We start from the raw sequence: 20,254 nt of genomic DNA on the forward strand, positions 1-20,254 counted from the left end.
TACTTATTTTCTTACTTGCCGCCAAAAATTAAAAAAAAATAAACGAAGATTTTTTAAAGAAATTATTTGTCTCACGATGATTTGAAATGTGGTTAAGTTAGGTTAGGTTTGGTTTGGTTAGGTTAGATTAGGTTATATTAGGTGAGGTGATTTAAACAGCTTGGTGTGAATTCTTTGTCTCCTCGATCCATTCACACTCATACTCACACTTAAAACACTTCCTTGACACACTTCTCTAACACACTTCCTTAACACACTTCCTTAACACACTTCCTTGACACACTTCCTTGACACCAGCACCACCAGCAGGAGGAAACACTTCATAAGCTACCTGCAGGGGGGGGGGGTCACGGCAGGCGGATGACCTTGGATCATTAGCACGCAGGGTGGAGGCTTGTGTGTGTGTGTCGTGGTGGTGTTTAATAGGGTCATGAATCTATAACCTAACCTAACCTAACCTAACCTAACCTAACCTAACATAATCTAACCAAACCTAACCTAACCCAAGGTGAAATAAGATGAGGTGCTTGAAGGTGATTCTTTTGAGCCTCTTCCTATTGTTGTTTTGCCAAGTTTTGTATTGACGAAGTGTCCCATAGATGCGGCCGACACTGTACTCAACGGCCTTCATTTCCTCAACTGTAAGCTCAGGTAGTTGATCAAAAACTATCGTTACTGGGAGGGGGGGGGATTCAGAATGAACACTTCGACTCTTGTTATTTCGGTGTTGTTGTCAAAATCATTCGTCCATTGTGTCATATTGTCTAACGCAATTTTGTAAAGATAGTTGTTTTTTCTTGTTGAGTGACTGTACTGTACATATTAACAGCCAGGTTGGACTGAGTGTGTCCAGGGATCGAATCAATGACCCTGAGGTTAGGAAGCGAAGTGTTATACCCATTCAGCCGTCGCACCATCTATCGATTAACGACATAAATAGATAATTTTGGTGACTTAAGACACTATCCCTGCACTCTGACCTTCCTAACCCCGATAACAAATTATTTACGCAACAATTTACAGCGAAATGATTTACACAAACAACTTTTATCGATAAATTGTTAGTGGAAGTCGATGAACCAGGTGGCTGGGTCGTGCAGGGTCAGTGATCCATACCTTAACTGATGATAACCTAACCTAACCTACTTCCACCCCAATTTTCCTTCCTCCTCCCTCCCCCTCCTCCTTCCCACACATTCCCCCCTCTCCCTTAACCCCCTTTCCCTTCCCTCCCTCCTTCGCCCCACCCAAGTCCACTCTACACAATAAGGTTTAATTATTTTCCTCCTGGTGTCCATAATGGTGCGATGAGCGATAACAGACACGCCACCCGCTGCCGCCCACTGCTGCCCACTGCCGCCCACTGCCATCTACTGCCACTCACTGCCTTCCTCTGTCACCCACTACCGCCCACTGCTGCCCACTGCCCCCTCTACTACCCACTGCCGCCCACCACCTTGAGTACGATAACTGAACCCTATATGTACAGTGCGACGTCACACACACACACACACACACATACACACACACACACACACACACACACACACACACACACACACACACACACCATACCCCCACGCACACACACCATACACCACACACACACACACACACACACACACACACACACACACACACACACACACTACTCGGGATCCATAAACTGGCCCTTAAAACCATCCCTGAACAAGACACTGTGAATACCAGAGACCTAAAGTTAGTTGGCACGATCCACACTACACGAGGGAATTATTGAACCGTCCCAACTAACACCCAATTAATATTCCGTGTAAAGTGGACAGTTAGGTTAGGTTAGGCTAGGCTGGGTTAGGTTAGGATAGGTTAGGTTAGGGCTGAGTAGGTTAGGATAGTTTAGGCTGAGGTTAGGTTAGGTTAAGTTAGGTTAGGGCTGAGTAGGTTAGATTAAGTTAAGTTAGGTTAGGTTAGGTTATGGGTCTCTCTTGACTACGGCTCACTTAACTTACAATCTGCAACACCTGTGGAGGAATGCCACTTGACCCTGTAATAATGTGGCATTGTTCCGCCCCCTCCCCTTCTCCCCTTCTCTCCACTTTCCTCACTGCCTCTCCTCCTCCCCTCACCTCACTAAACCCCCTTCTACCCCCCTTCCCTCCCTCCTTCCCCTCCCTCCCTCCCTCCCCCTCCCCTCCCTCCTCCTCCTCCCTCCTCCCCTATCCCTCCCTCCCTCCCTCCCTCCCCCCCACTTGTAAGGCTCCACCACGCACCCACAGTTAAGAGTCGTCCACATGACATCATTACCAACAACGCTTACGTCAGTCCGTGTTCTGTCCTTACGTCCGTCCGTGTGTCTGTCCTCACGTCCGTCCGTGTGCCGGTCCTTACGTCCGTCCGGAGTGTCTGTCCTTATGTCCGTCCGTACGTCTGTCCTTACGTCAGTCCGTGTGTCTGTCCTTACGTCCGTCCGTGTGTCTGTCCTTACGTCCGTCCGTGTGTCTGTCCTTACGTCCGTCCGTGTGTCTGTCCTTACGTCCGTCCGTGTGTCTGTCCTTACTTCAGTCCGTGTGTCTGTCCTTACGCCCGTCCATGGTTCTGTCCGTGCGTCCATGAGTGCGTCCGTGCATCTGTCATTACGTGTCAGTCTGTGGTTCTGTCTTTACCTACGTCCGTTCATATACGTCAGTCCGTGTGTCTGTCCTTACGTCCGTCCGTGTGTCTGTCCATACGTCAGTCCGTGTGTCTGTCCTTACGCCCGTCCATGGTTCTGTCCGTGCGTCCATGAGTGCGTCCGTGCATCTGTCCTTACGTGTCAGTCTGTGGTTCTGTCTTTACCTACGTCCGTTCATATACGTCAGTCCGTGTGTCTGTCCTTACGTCCGTCCGTGTGTCTGTCCATACGTCAGTCCGTTTGTCTGTCCTTACGCCCGTCCATGGTTCTGTCCGTGCGTCCATGAGTGCGTCCGTGCATCTGTCCTTTCGTGTCAGTCCGTGCGTCTGTCTTTACTTTTGCCCGTCCGTGCGTCTCTATTTACGTCCTTTCGTTCGTGCGTTCGTGTTCGGGTTGAAGTGTTCGGATGAGTTCTGGCGACAAGGGCTTCGTGTTCGGGTTGAAGTGTTCGGATGAGTTCTGGCGACAAGGGCTTCGTGTTCGTGTTGTATACAATTATATTATTTTTTGTGGTGAATAAACTGGTGAGCTGCTGAAGGATATAAAAGATTTGCTTATTTGTGTGTGCTTAATGAGAGAGAGAGAGAGAGAGAGAGAGAGAGAGAGAGAGAGAGAGAGAGAGAGAGAGGTTTAAAGCGAGAGAGAGAGAGGCTTAAAGAGAAAGAGAGAGAGAGAGAGAGAGGTTTAAAGGAAAGAGAGAGAGGCTTAAAGAGAGAGAGAGAGAGAGAGAGAGAGAGAGAGGTTTAAAGCGAAAGAGAGAGAGGCTTAAAGAGAGAGAGAGAGAGAGAGAGAGAGAGAGTGAGAGAGACAGAGAGAGAGAGAGAGAGAGAGAGAGGTTTAAAGCGAGAGAGAGAGAGGCTTAAAGAGAAAGAGAGAAAGAAAGAGAGAGAGAGAGAGAGAGAAACTTAAAGAGAGAGAGAGAGAGAGAAAGACTAGACTAACTTAACGTAGTCTAACCGAGCTGTAATTAAGGGGTACAGCGACTAGTGACTTAGGCCTCAGTGATGATGGGCCTTAATTCACGATAACTTATTAATATATGTTAAAAATACAGGTCTTTATACAATGGTCTCACACACACACACACACACACACACACAATAGAATCACGTTACGAAAGCTGTAAAAATATTAGTAGCTATTATGAACACTGTTAGGTTAGGTTAGGTGGTTAAGTTAAGGTTAGATTAGGTTGTTTTAGTTAAGTTAGGTTACGTTAGGTTGTTATGTTTGCTTAGATTAGGTTAAGTTAGGTTAGATTAGGCTGTGGTCTGGTGTGTTCGGCGCCACACACACACACACACACACACACACACACACACACACAGTACCATGTTGCTCCACCATCAATGTTGCAGGCAGCCGCACCTCACCCCTCACACGGCCCGCGAACCCTTAGCCAGTGAGAGTTGGACCAGGGTGAGAGGCGGAGGGAAAGAGAGAGAGAGAGAGAGGGGATAGCCACGCCTGCCTGAGGGGAGGAAGGGCGTTGTGCTAGTGGTGGTGGCCCGGGCGGAGTGTGTGGGTGTGGGGCGGAGGTCTCGACTGACAGAGATATACAACACGAAAATCATATGTATGGAACATTTCTCCGGTGTAAATTTATCTTTACAATAACACTAAATAGAAAGAGTAACATTTACGTCAAAAATTAATTCCCCGATTCTCCCAAAATTCCCCATAAATAAGACGATTTTAGTGGAAAGATTCGAGTATCATGGGAAAAAAACATTAGATGGAACAAGTTTCGTGTTAAAATTCGCCTGAAAAAAGTGACGCTAACGGAACCAAGTTGGTGTGAAAATTACCAGATTATTAAAAATATTGAAGTGAATGAATTACCTGGTGTGTGAAAATTCGCCTTAGTGTTTGAGAAAGTTAATTTTTAATGAATTTCTGTGTGACATTTTAATTGGCTTATATAAGAACAGTATAATAGGTGTTGATAGAACAAAGGAAATTAGACTTGTGTTAAAAAAATGTTGGAAAGATGTTAATAATTTGTACTAGTAAGGAATTAACCCTTTGAGTACGATGGTTTAACTCTTTCGTGACGATGATTTAACACTAATGATGATGATTTAACACTAATAACGATGATTTAACACTAATGACGATGATTTAACACTTATGACGATGATTTAACACTAATGACGATGATTTAACACTAATGACGATGATTTAACACTTATGACGATGATTTAACACTTATGACGATGATTTAACACTTATGACGATGATTTAACACTAATGACGATGATTTAACACTAATAATGATGATTTAACACCAATGACGATGATTTAACACTAATGACGATGATTTAACACTAATGACGATGATTTAACACTAATGACGATGATTTAACACTAATGACGATGATTTAACACTAATGACGATGATTTAACACTAATGACGATGATTTAACACTAATAATGATGATTTAACACTAATGATGATGATTTAACACTAATAATGATGATTTAACACTAATGACGATGATTTAACCCTTGATGATGGTGATGTTGATTTAACTCTTCGGGGACGATGATGTTGATGATAATAATAATGATAACGATGATTTAACATTTTGAGGACGATGATCACTTTAACTCAATAAATATTTAAGACTCACAATAACAAAGCTGCTGTAGTGAGGATGTTTAACAGGGTGTAGAGGCGGCCGGTGGTGTAGTGAAGAACCTGCGACGTGGGTGGGGGGGGGATAGTCTCTCGGTCAGTCAGTCATCAGTCAGGCAGTCAGTCAATCAGTCAGTCAGTCAGTCAGTCAGGCAGTCAGTCAAGTCAGTCAGTAAGTCAGTCAGTCAATCAGTCAGGTTAGTTAGTCAGTGAAGGAAATTAAAATGGGGCAATGAAGGTAGTAAGGCAAGAGACAATGAAGATAGTGAAGAGAGTGAAGAGAGAGACAAAGAAGTTAATGGGTGAAGTGAAGTTAGACTAGGAAGGTAATGAGGGTAGTGAGGAGAGGCGGTGGAAGGATCAGGAAAGGATTCTCTATTAAAGGGAAGGGAATGAAGACACAAGATCCTGTCCTCGCCCCACACCTCTTGTTATCCTTACCCACGTCACTGTCTTGTTATCTTACTACTACTACTACTACTACTACTACTACTACTACTACTACTACTACTACTACTACTACTACTTTTTTTTTTTTTTACTACTACTACTACTACTACTACTACTACTACTACTACTAATAATAATAATAATATGAAAATATATATCACCCATGTTGTTTTTAATTCGCAATGACAAAATAAACATACACTCACAAACAGCCCGTGTGTGTGTGTGTGTGTGTGTGTGTGTGTGTGTGTGTGTGTGTGTGTGTGTGTGTGTGTGTGTGTGTGTGTGTGTGTGTGTGTGTGTGTGTGTGTGTGTGTGTGTGTGTGTGTGTGTGTGTGTGTGTGTGTGTGTGTGTGTGTGTGTGTGTGTGTGTGTGTGTGTGTGTGTGTGTGTGTGTGTGTGTGTGTGTGTGTGTGTGTGTGTGTGTGTGTGTGTGTGTGTGTGTGTGTGTGTGTGTGTGTGTGTGTGTGTGTGTGTGTGTGTGTGTACAGAACAAAGAGTCCTTCACAGATATTTATGACACTATATGAAAATAACACCAATAATAATAATAATAGGTCTATACACCTTGATAAATAACACTCCAATTACCTGACATTACCTGTATAAATAACACACACACAGACACACACACAGGTGATGGATACAGGTGTCAGATTTCTTATTCAGGTAATTGCAGGTGTTACGAGTAGGGCATTTGCCACTAATGGGTATTCACGCTCGTTGTGTGGTGAGGGAAATTAGAATGGTCACATGTGTAGTAGAGAGAGAGAGAGAGAGAGAGAGAGAGAGAGAGGAGAGAGAGAGAGAGAGAGAGAGAACACCCCCATACTGCTGGACATGTCAACGAAACACTGAAGGTAAACAAGACATAGAACAATACACAAGATATATGGACAATGAAAATGAAAGTTATATAACAGAGAACAGGAAATGGTCGGTATGGTGCAGAATGTAACTGTACCTAACCTAACGAAATGTGCCCTTAACCTAACCCAACGTAATGTGCCCTAACCTAACCTAACGTAATGTGCCCTAACTTAACGTAATGTGCTCCTTAACCCAACGTAACGTGCCCTAACCTAACGTAACGTGCCCTTAACCCAACCTAGCATGCCCTAACCTAACCCCTCCCCACGCACTCAACCCCTCCCCACACACCAACCCTCCCACTAACCCTTCCCCACTAACCCCACCCCCACACACTAACCCCTCCCCACACACTAACCCTCCCCCACTAACCCTCCCCCACTTTCCCCACCCTCCCCCCCACTAACCCCTCCCCCACACACCAACCCTCCCCCACACACCAACCCTCCCCCACCAACCCCTCCCCACTAACCCCTCCCCACTAACCCCTCCCCCACCAACCCTCCCCACTAACCCCTCCCCCACCAACCCTCCCCCACTTCCCCACTAACCCTCCCCACTAACCCTCCCACTAACCCCTCCCCACTTATTCATTACCCAGACATCAACATTCAGGGGAGGGTTGTAATAAACATGTGTTGACGACATAATGGCCTACCTGGCGCTGTCACCTGCCCGGCCACACCTCCGCCGTCTAATTACCAGCCACTTAGGGGTGAAGGTATAGTGGTAAGGGTAAAGTTTTGTTTGGTTAGGTTAGCTTAGCTTGGGTTGGGATGGGTTAGGTTAGGTTAGGTTAGGTTAGGTTAGGTTAGGTTAGGTTAGGCGTTTAATTGTTAGTTAAAATTAAGCTTGGGTGTCTCAGTCTTCACGTGATATAAATACCATTTACTCACCAGTACAATATCTTCACTGTTAGTTCTGGCACCACCCGTCTGCCAGCTGCCTCCCTCACATGAAGCATATGGCGAGGTCTTGTTCACCCCCTGTGTGTTTAGCTTACAATTTATTTCCCACGTTCACTGTACACCCCCTCAATTCCCCTTTATGGCAGGTGAGATGTACGTTAAGTCGATGATGGGAGGGAGCTTAAAAGGTGTATGTATTCTTCCTCTTCTTTTCTCCCCTCCTGTCCTCTCTCTCTCACCCCACACCAAACTTCTCCGCCTCAGCCACTCCTCTCCAGTCCTCCTCTCTCCCCCTTCTTCTCCTAATCCACCTCTCCCCCCTTCACTCTTGTCCCTCCTCTACACCTCTCTCCTCATCCCCTTCAACCTCTCCTCCCTGCTGCCTCCTCTGCTACAAGACATTCACACGGTTTCTGCTCCCCCAAATTCCCCGAGTCCTTCATCCCTGTCTGGGAATCCTGGAGCCAGCCACCGCCCTGGTCTGGCTCAGTGGCGATCTTGTCTCACGATTCGTTTCTCTGGAGTATTAGGAACCTCGGCTTATATCACCTGATGATAAAGCACCCTAACCTAACCTAACCTAACCTAACCTAACCTAACCTAAGCTAAGCAAATCATCATGTGAAATATGTGACCAATTTTATCGTATTTATATAAAGTGAAGTTTATAGAGGCTTACTGTATGACCTTTATGTCTCACAAGATATTTACAGTAATGATCCGTTTAATGTATCAGTATAAGACTTGACTCTCCTTCATCATGGCTCACACTGTACTGGTGGCTGAGAGGTAAGAACACTAGGCATAGTCTTACCCCTCGTCTGGTGTAGCGAGGTACGGCCACACAGAACACGACACTGTAACTTTGAGTGAGTCAGAGCCATTAAAAGCCTTGGTAGTGTAGCGGACGATGACTCACAGCAGCATCAAGTCAGTGGTTGGGACACTTGGTTAGTAAGTTACGCTACAGAACTGTGATATAGAAAGATAGAAGAAAAATGGACTGATAGGAAACACAGAGTAAAACTTGAGGAGAGGCCAGAGTATGAGAGGTGGAGGAGGAGGTGAAGAATAGAATCAGTGAGCTCTTGCGACGGTAGTGTAGGTCAGCCTTGGGTATGGCTCTTGTGGTACTGACGAGGCCACCCTCCAAGGACCAGTACACACCCAAGAAGAAGGTGGAACAAGCACTACAGAAGGAGAAGACCATGAAACCTGACCAAGACCACGAGGAGAGCTCTGTAGGGTCGGCCTTGATGGAGGTCACCCTCAAGATGTTGACTCTTGGACCTCGAGGACATCCTGCCTTTACCGCTTCCCCATCACGACGCAAGAAGGTATTGTGGGTGTTGTCTATCTATCTATCTATCCATTCATCTATCTATCTATCTGTCTATCTGTCTATCTATCTATCTAACTACTGTATGTGACTATCGCCTCTGTTACTATTTCCTAACATTTTTTTTTCTGTGTTGCAGGTGAGTGACGTAATGAGTGACGTATCTTGAGAGTGAGTGGCGGAAGGTGAGTGTCCGAGTGACCAAGTTCAAGTATTAGGTATGGTGGTGATAAGATGGCGGCAGAGTTAATCTCCGACTGTACCTTGACAAAATATTACTGGAAATTGGACGATGACTTAATCCCTTGAGTACGATGACTTAATCCCTGAGTACGATGACTTAATCCCCTGAGTACGATGACTTAATCCCTTGAGTACGATGACTTAATCCCTGAGCACGATGACTTAATCCCTTGAGTACGATGACTTGACATTTTGAGTACACTTGGATCTTCCTGGAGTATGACCTTCACTTGGACCTTCCTGGAGTATGACCTTCAGTCAGGGAATATAACATAATAACTTTATTTATCACCTCAATACACGTTACTGGGGGGGCGAGTCCGTTATATCGAGGTCTGTTAGATGTGAAACCTCCATTTAACGGATTTCTCTCTATATATAATCCGTTAGATGGGAGTTTCACATCTAACGGACCCTCAATATAACGGAATTTCATCTCCATTATAGTTCGCTAGATGGAGGTGCCATATCTAACGAACCCTCCATATAGCGGATTTCTCTCCGTATAGTCCTTTAAATAGAGGTTTCACTATACTCTATATCCGTACATTGTGGACTTTATTCGCCTCTATGTCAACTAATACTAAACTATCCACAAGCTGTAATAAGTGAATGTTAATACGTGTTGATTAATAAGTTCACTAATAAGCTGTCAAGATTTACTGAATATTTTTTAATAGTTTTAAATTATCTTTCAAATTTCATATAAAACTTTGGTAGGAAATTAATTCAGTAAAGGTGTTATATAAGGGAGACGGGTCACCTTTCGCCTTAACTTTCCTCGTTAAGTAGGTTAGTTAGATACGTTTATTTTATCTAGTTAGGAGGAAAATTTATCTTACGAACTATTGAAAATTTAACTGTGTTGTAACTTAAGTGAGTCAGTTAGATACGGTTTATTTTATCCAGTTAAGAGGAAAATTTCTTACGAACTACTGTATTGACAATTTAACTTACGAACTATTGACAATTTAACTTGAAAACTGTTTACAACTTATCTTTGAGTCGTAACTTTAGTCAAATTCCTTCTAACATAACCAGTTGGTGAAAGGTAAAAAAATTCTCGTAATACCTTTTCAGATTTGGCCTCATATCACCTGGAATTATCGCTGGGGGGAGAGGGGAAGGGGGTACTGGTCCTGCCCAACCTGCCGGAAATTAAAATGACCTGAGGGGTGTGTTGTTAACTTGCCCTAGCGTGTGTGTGTGTTTGTGTGTGTGTGTGTGTGTGTGCGTGTGTGTGTGTGTGTGTGTGTGTGTGTGTGTGGGGACTGAGACACGCTGGTACACAACACACATGTCTTGGTCAGCATAGGACACGTGTGTTGACAAACCCGAGCGAGGCATATGTGAGTGTGTCAGTGTTGTGTGTGTGTGTGTGGAGGGACGCCCCAGTCTGATGCCTCTGTGACTGAGTAATGCCTCTATAAGGGGAGTTGTGAGGCAGCAGGAGGCAGCAGGTGAGAGAGAGAGAGTCACTATGTTACGAATATATTGACACAGTTTGGAAAGGAAGACGAATTCTATAATACATGGATAATGTTTTTGAGACGGGACACGGGGACAGAAATACGGAAAGAGACAGACAGACGCGGAAGGACGGACGGAGAGACAGAGACACGGGAAGAGAGAGACAGACAGAGAGAGAGAGAGATATAGACGCGGAAAGACAAAAAGAAAGATGGAGAGATAGAGTGAAAGAGAGAGACAGAGACGGAAAGACAGAGAGATAAAGAAACAAAAAGAGAGAAATGGGGAAAGAGACAGAGAGAAAGGGAGGGACAGAGACAAAGAAACAGAGGAAAAGAGAGAGACAGACAAAGAGAAAGACGGAGAGACAGAAAGATAGAGAGGGACAGAGAGATAAAGAAACAGAAAAAGAGAGAGATGGAGAGAGAGACAGAGAGAAAGACAAAAACACAGAAAAGGAGAGAGAGGCAGACAAATACTCGGAGAGAGAGAGAGAGAAGTGCTGAGAAAAGTGCTGAAGCGAGATGAAGTTTGCAATGCTCCTAGAATAACTCGTGTACAGCTGGGCGAGAAAATTCCTTGGACATGTTTATTTCACACTCTGGCGTCAACTACCTGAGGTTCGTATCGGTATTTTTGGCGTCATTTACTCAACTTTGTCTTTATATATTAGTGTTTATTGAGAGAGAGAGAGAGAGAGAGAGAGAGAGAGAGAGAGAGAGAGAGAGAGAGAATGTGTGTGTGTGTGTGTGTGTGTGTGTGTGTGTGTGTGTGTGAGACAGCTGTACAACCACGCCACCACTCACTACCATCACGACCACACACCATCACACAGGTGTTAGGTCAATCAAGGTCATGCTTACCTGGCCATGATGACGTTAGTAACAAAGGAATGAGATAGACAGTAAAGGGAAGGAAGATGAAGCTATATAAGTGAAGGTAAAGAGATGTGCGTACAAAGGGTTTAAGGGAGTGACATCGATAAGGGTTCTTCAGGTGTGTTGCAGGTGATCTCGTTAGGGTGGTGGTGATGCAGGTAAGTCTAGGGTGGTTGGGATTTTATGTTGTTGGTGAGTGTTTGTTTTGTACCATGTTTGTGTGTGTGTGTGTGTGTGTGTGTGTGTGTGTGTGTGTGTGTGTAAGTAAATGTTTTTCACAGGTATACGAAATTGTGTGTAAATTTGTGTGTTCGTGTTCGTGGGGTATTTCATTCATATAATTATCTCTGTACCGCATACCTATAACTGGACCTGTATTTATGCCCTACGCTAATACAATATAACCCTTATTTATCAACGTATATATTTCGTTATATCATACGAACTTTAGTGAAATATATAAATTGTCTTACCTGTTTATATTATGTTTAACTTTATTGTTTACGAGTTAAGGCGCTATCTGTACATTATACACACCTGGCGTCACGTGATCCAGGTAGCTTCATGGTTTTTGTTTAGCGTCGCGTGTTAGCTGCCTCACACGCTATGTAGCTGTTGTTTGTCATGTTAATATACCCTGTGTACGTCAGGGTTAACTATCTTAATCATACTGTGCTTATGGACAAAGGTTGTACGTGTGTGTTCTCTTTTTGCATATGTTGTGGAAAGGTGACTGTTATTATTATTGTTATCATTGTTATTATTATTATTGTTATTATTATTATTATTATTATTATTATTATTAGAGAAAAAATTGAATGTGAGAACTTTATGGAGAGTCATGGTTCAGGTAGAGCCAAGGTACAGTGTGTCAGTGTCAGGTTACAGGTACAAAACCCAGCCGGAAGTACAGGAGGGATGAGGGTAGTTAATGAGGCAGGTGAAGTGAGAACTGAGATGGGGGGGAGAGAAGGTGAAGGGGAGAGGTGAAGGGGAGGAGGGGAAAGGGAGGAGGGGTAGTAGGAGAAAGAGGGGAAGGAGAAGGAGGAGGTTAGGTTTGGTAATATTAAGTTAGGGTAAGCTTGGTTGGGTTAGCCTTAGATTAGGTTAGGTTAAGTTAGGTTAGTGTTAGGTTAGTGTTAGGTTAGGTTAGGTTAAGTTAGTGTTAGGTTAAGTTAGTGTTAGGACGTCATAATGTAGCAACAAGGACAATAACACCGTCACGCTTCTCTGTTTATGACGTGTTGGGTCACTCCTCCAGCGGTCCTAAACCACCCTCCAGTCTGACTGCACCATCACTACTAACACCACCACAACCATTACCACCACCACCGTCACGACCCTCTCTACAAACACTACCACACTACCACAACCACCACTTAATACCTACCACATCCTTGTACTTATCTGCCACGCATGGTGTGTCAGGTACAGAGGGTGTCTAAGAAGGGGTGAGGGTAGGTGAGTGGGGGTAAGGGGTGGGTGAGGCTGGGCACAGGGGGTGAGGTGGTGAGGGTGGTACAGGGGGTGAGTGAGGAGTGGTACAGGGGGTGTGTGTGTGTGGGCGGGTACAAGGGGTGGGTACAGTGGGTGCGGGCGGGTGCTGGAGGTGGAAGGTACACGAGAAGGTGGCCCAGTGCGGCAGTGGTAGCAGAGGGAGATTCACTGTATGTTTCTGGGTCACGCTCATCTCACCATTGATTTTACGTGTTAGAGCCGCCAGGACATACGATCACTCGCCCTCGTGAACACCTTGGTAATCACATCTATATCACCTTACCAGGTTGTTAGAGCCGCCACAACACGCGGTCATGTACTACACCTGGTAAAACAAGGGAATAGGGCTGTCATGTTACCTTTTATGAAGCTCTCTGAAGGTCATGGATAATTATATGACTCATTCTCCCTCCCTTATGGCCCGCTCTCGTCATTGTCTCGACACTGCACCCCCTGCCCCTGTCATATAATAAGAACACACACACACACACACACACACACACACACACAGAGTCAACAAATAAAGGTGATGGAGATTACTCGACGGGTGGGTAGATTAATCATAGTGGTGGTGGATTTGGTGGTAGTAGTAGTAGTAGAAGAAGTAGTAGTAGTAGTCGTCGTCGTCGTAGTAGTAGTAGACTGGTTAAAGTGTTATCAGAACAGAAGCAGCACCTCAATAGTTACATCGTGGTCTTGGTGAAGTGTCTCCTGTCTGCTCTGTTGTGCCTCAGGGGAACGAGATCATCGGTCCCTAAGCCAACAACAGCCGCAGATATTGACTATGAGGCAACAGTCACTGAATGCCGCTTAGATCTACGGCTGAACTAACTCAGCTAGGGTAATTACTTTTGGATAAGAATAGTTAGGTAATAAAATGGTGGCGAAGGAGTGGCTATGAGAGGAGCTTGGAGGCCATAAACAGGTGTACTAGTAGTATTAATAATAAAACGATGAGTAATAGCAGCAGCAGTAGTAAAAATAATAGTAGTGGTAGTGTTGACAACCTCTGGTGGGATGGGACCAAGTGCAAGATGCTTCTATATGCCAGACTGGCCGAGGTATTATCTGAATAGAAGCAGCAGCCCAGAAGCTATGCCTTTACCTGGTTGAGATGTCGCCTCTCCTTTCTATAAATAATGGAAGCTCCTCGAAATCGAGGATGGCTGGCCCAAGGGCCTCCTAGGCGTGAATTTGTTAAGGTGTAGAAGCTGTCACCAGCACAACAACCACACCCCAAGTTAACGAGCTGCATGACCCAGTGTCGAGGAATAGTCCGAGAAGACTGGACAACTCGCCAACTGCACTGGCTAACCATTACCCCGGAACACGATCCGCAAATCGATTAAAATCCAGGTTCCCAATTACTGTTGGGTAGTCAGAGGCAAATGGCGTAAAGAAACTTGCCCATAGTTTCACCCTCTCCTCTCTACTTAGGTCGGCCCGTAAGCCAACAGTCAATAAATGCCGCATAGGTCTGTGGCTAAACTAACTCAGCTGCGGTAGTTCCTTTTGTATTAGGATAGCTAGGTAATAAAATGTGTGGTGATGGTGTGGCTATAAGCGGAGGTTGGAGGCCATAAAAAAGCAGCAGCAGTAGTACTGGTAGTAGATTGCTGCCACCGAACATCAAAACTCAGTTAAGCTCACGGCAGCCCTTATGGACCACATAATAGCTCAGAATGCAACAGGGGAGGTGGATACCAGTGAATTAAACAAAATTCGAAGGTCCATTATGACAGAACGACAGCACGGCCAAAGTGATAAGTTGCAGCAACTGTTGCTGTAAGTACCAGAGAATTTGAAGAAAAAAAAGTAGCTACAGCTCAGGAGGTGGGCGCCTCAAACTGGTTAACTACGTTACCGATAAGGGCAAATGGTTTCAGTCTCAATAAGGTACGGTAGGCCAGTAGAAGGTTTGCCCTCCCAATACGTGTGTGGCTCTTCCTATGACGTCGATCACGCCATGGTGTGCAAGAAAGGGGGCTTCATTTGCATGAGGCATGACGAAGTAAGGGACCTCACAGGAAATATGTTGAAGGAAATCTGCCGGGATGTCATGGTAGAACCGACCCTCCTTCCATTGGACGGTGAGAATTCCCAACATAGGACTTCAAACGCATCCAACGAAGCCCGTGTTGACGTCAGTGCTCGAGGATTCTGGACGCTGGGACAGCGAGCCTTCTTCGACATCAGGATTTTTTATCACATGGCCGCATGTCACCGTAACTTAGCTCTCGATGCTGCACACAGGAGGAAAGAAAACGACAAGATAAGAGCACACGGGGAGAGAATTCAGAACGTTGATCAAGGCAGCTTCACTCCTCTGGTGTTCACAACCTCTGGTGGGATGGGACCAAGTGCAAGATGTTTCTACGCCAGACTCGCGGAGGTTCTATCCGAACAGAAGCAGCAGCCCAGAAGTTATGTTACAGCCTGGATGAGATGTCGACTGTCCTTCTCTCTGCTTAGGTCTGCATTGCTTTACCTCAGGGGAACGAGAGCATCGGCCCCAAAACCGACAACAGTTGCAGATATTGACTTTGAGGCAACAGTCATTGAAAACCGCATAGATCTGCAGCTCAACTAACTCAACACAGCTAGGGTAGCTACTTATGTATTAGGATATTTAATTTTAAGGTAATAAAATGGTGGCGAAGGTATGGCTATTGGGGGAGGATGGAGGCCATTTAAAAAAAAAGTAGTAGTAGTAGTAGTAGTCCATAATAAAACTATACCATGCCAGGAATCATTTCACTCACATCCCAGTCCCACATCCCTCTTACTCCCCTCGCATCAGGAACCAACACCTAGGCCACCACCTTCATCAGGACCTGGTGGCCGGAGAGACGAGAAGCTCCTACAGGCATTACCGTAGTCCTGGTCAAGAGGGAAGGATTGGTAGGACTTTGGGTTGGCAAGGAGTTGAGAAAGTGGACCAAGATTTTTGGATTCACACGTAACTATGAGGGAAATTTACTTGCCGTGGAGGCTGTTGTAGTAGTGGTGTTAAGAGGCAAGGAGAGTGGGTGAGTGGGAGGGAGTAGGGGAAGGGCAGGGAGAGTGGGTGAGAGGGAGGGAGAGAGGATGAGAGGGAGGGGGAGTGAATAGAGGCAGTGAGAGGGAGGTAGGGAGAGTGGGCGAGAGGGAAGTAGGGAGAGTGAGGGAGAGACAGGGAGCGTGGGCGAGAGGGAAAGAGTGGGTGAGAGGGAGGGAGAGTGAATAGCCAGAGAAGAGTGCGAGAGGAGCAGGTAGAGTAGGTTAGAGAGGGAATATAGTGCTTTAAAATTTGTTGTGTGAGAGAGAGAGAGAGAGAGAGAGAGAGAGAGAGAGAGAGAGAAGTACCTTGCTACTATTACTACTACTAGTGAATTAGTTATTTTTTCGTCGGTTACAGCTCTATGTATGTCTGGCCTGACTAACAGACTGAAGTTTCCTCCCCACACCTTTGGCCTACCCATCCCACAAGCTCCCCATTGCACCCCGGGCTGAACAAACTCGAAGTTATCGTGGCTAACGCATCTTGGTAATCAGTCTTGGCTCTTCGCTTTTATTAGTCTTTTCTTTTCTATTTACTTTATTTTTGTTTTAGGGAAAGTTTTTTTTATTAATTATGTCACTTGTTTACGTAGCCACAATTATCACCCCTTGTTTATGTAGCCACACTTATCATTCGTAATAGTTAACGAAGAGGATCCTGGCGGTGAGCGTTGTGTTCCTACCATCGATTTCTCGTTCTAACACATCGTCGCTTGTACACTGAGGCGCTACAGGGTCCTGCCCGGGCTAGGTGGCTCACGTATTGCTGCCCCGGATGTGTGTGTCTCAATCTATACACGGATCATACACCTTGAAATATATACTCTTCTTAATCTTCAGTGAGAGGTAGATCTTACACTTGGGATGTATGAATGTATATACGGAACATACACTGTGGACGACACGTTTTAGTTACATGAATATACATCCAGGTTGTATGAATCTATACATAAATCATTCACTTAAATACACTCCCTGCCATTATCCCAGAGAACCATCTTTCTGAAGTAATACACATTTATTGTTAACGTATTAGAGAACGTTATTGTGGTTTTTAATTAAGAGGGTATCTGAGAGGTTTCTTTTGAACTAGAGAACGTTCTTTATATTTTAAGGAGAACTAAAAGGTTTTTATTTATATTAGAAACCACTGTTGATCTTCTATACAATTCTAAAGGGGTTTCTACTGCATTAGAAAACGTTGTCAATATTCTTAAAACCCCTAAAGCCTTGCAGTGGTATTAGAAAACGTTTTTAACGATCTATAGAGACCTAAAGGCTTATAGTTGTATTTGAAACCATTGTTGTCGTTCTCAGCACAAGAAACCGGAACAGCAATGGAACTTTACTTCACACTACACATTCAAGCTGTGTGTATGTGTGTGTGTGTGTGTGTGTGTGTGTGTGTGTGTGTGTGTGTGTGTGTGTGTGTGTGTGTGTGTGTGTGTGTGTGTGTGTGTGTGTGTGTGTGTGTAGAATCCACCCAATCTCCACTGGGACACAGTTGGACGTGTAGGTGTGGGAGAGAGGATAACTAGGCGTGTGGGCGTGGTAAAGAGGAGAGCTAGACGTGTGGGGTGTGGTAAAGAGAGAGCTAGGACGTGGGCGTGGTAAAGAGGGAGAGCTAGACGTGGGCGTGGTAAAGAGGAGAGCTAGACCTGTGGCGTGATAAAGAGGAGAGCTAGACGTGGGCGTGTAAAGAGGAGAGCTAGGATGTGTGGGCGTGGTAGAGAGGAGAGTGAAGTTGAAGGGCGTGTGGGGTGATGCCCCTTGGTTGTGTGGCAGGACGGAACTGGGTTAAGAGGGAAATATAGTATAAATTTTGGGTTCAGATAGTGTGTGTGCAGAGATGGACCACACACACACACACACACACACACACACACAGACACACACACACACACACAAACAAACAAACACCAGGAAGATCAAACAAGGAACAGGAGGAGAGGAGAAACGATTGTGGATTTGAAAGAGAGAGAGAGAGAGAGAGAGAGAGAGAGAGAGAGAGAGAGAGAGAGAGAGAGAGAGAGAGAGAGAGAGAGAGAGAGCGATCGAGGAAGCTGCAAGATTCCATCCCCTTGACTGTGGCCAAATGCTCGAGAGAAAGACCTGGTGATGATATTCAGAGCTCGCCCCCACCACTACCACCACCACTAACACCACTACCACTACTACCACTACCAATCACCACTACCACCACTAACACCAATTCACTACCACCACCACTAACACCACTAACACTACCACCATTACCACTACCAACACCACTACCAATTACCACCACACCACCACCACTACCACCACCTCACCACCACTACCACCACCACTTCCACCACCACCACCACCACTACCACTACCAATTACCACCACTAACACCACCACCACTACCACCACTACCACTACCACTACCACCACCACCACCACTGCCCACCACCACTCACCACCACTACCACTACCACTACTACCACCACCACCACCACCACTACCACCACCACCACTACTACCACCACTACCACCACCATTACCACCTTCACTACCTCCACCCATAACTCCACCTCACCACTACCACTACTCCACCATTAACTCCACTACCACCACCCAATACCACCACACTACCTCCACCATTACCACCACCATTACCACCACCACCACCTCCACCATTACCACCACTACCTCCACATTACTACACCACTACCACCACTGTTACCACCACTGTTACCAATTACTACCAATTATTACTAATTAATTAACACCTCTACCTCTGTCACCGCCACCACGATAGAAAGGGGGGGGGGCGGGTGGGAAGTTGCTTGACTAGGATAATGTCGGACGGGGGAACGTGGGGTGTACAACGGGTCTCCCCTCAGCAGGTAGCTCCTCCTAGCCTCGGACATGGCAACTGGTAGGGTGATAGAGGAGAGAGAGAGAGAGAGAGAGCCAGAGAGAGAGAGAGAGAGAGAGAGAGAGAGAGAGAGAGAGAGAGAGAGAGAGAGAGACACCTACACGCCTTGACCAGAATATCTACGGTATAAGCTGGTGGCTCTTGCGTCCTGTTCACCACACTCGTTGATCAACACACGTTACTTCCGTTTAGTGCCTCCTTTCCCACACCCCCCCCCACACAGTGTAGGTTAGGTTAGGTTAGGTTAGGTTAGGTTAGGTTAGGTCAGGTCCCGTAGAACTAAGGCCTATTAGGACTGTCACATTCCTCACCTGTCACATTCCTCACCTGTCACACTCTCACCTGTCACACTCTCATCTGACACATCTCACCTGTCACGCTCCTCATCTGACACATTCACCTGTCACATTCCTCACCTGTCACATTCTCACCTGTCACATCTCACCTGTCACACTCCTCATCTGATACATCTCATCTGTCACACTCCTCACCACTCACCTGTCACACCTATCACCACCACCTGTCACACCTATCACCACCACCTGTCACACCTCTCACCACTCACCTGTCACACCTATCACCACTCACCTGTCACACCTATCACCACTCACCTGTCACACCTATCACCACTCACCTGTCACACCTATCACCACTCACCTGTCACACCTCTCACCTGTCACACCTCTCACCACTCACCTGTCACACCTCTCACCACTCACCTGTCACACCTCTCACCTACCCTGTCTATACGTTAAAATTCGTGACCTCTGGCGACCTGTGACCTTCCCATACCAATAGCGGAATGACCTTACTTTGAGGCTTTAAGAGCTGCTGACCTGACCTGACCTAACCTGGCCTGACGTCCGCTACAGGTGAAGTCACAAAACGCTGAGTCGTCACTACATTATTTACACGCGTGACTAAACAGCTACACAATGCTTATATATGATTTTATAGTGAAATTTGGCCATGTGTACTGATACTTACATGTATACACACTCTTACATACATACATACATACATACATGCCTTCTAATACATGCCTGCCCACATACACAAACTCCGCCCGGGTTCCAGACAAAAACCGCCTCGGAAAAAAACCAACCCTGAACAAAACTCCCTCAGTTAAAGTGCAAACTAGGTAAGGTTTAGGTTAGGTTAGGTATTGCAGCCTTATGATATAATAAATGTACTGTTTTACATGTCAGAGAAGTGTTCATAAACTGTAAATAATAAAACACAAATATGATTTAAAAGATTCTTATTATTTGTTCTAGGGGCTTTAGTCCGGGGGGGATTTTGTCCGGGGATTTTGTTTGGGGCTTTTTTCTCCTTCGGGGGCTTTTGTTCCATTGGGCTTTTGTTCG

Source organism: Homarus americanus, unplaced genomic scaffold (assembly GCF_018991925.1).
Source record: "Homarus americanus isolate GMGI-L3 unplaced genomic scaffold, GMGI_Hamer_2.0 scaffold11150, whole genome shotgun sequence".
Taxonomy (NCBI): Eukaryota; Metazoa; Arthropoda; class Malacostraca; order Decapoda; family Nephropidae; genus Homarus; species Homarus americanus.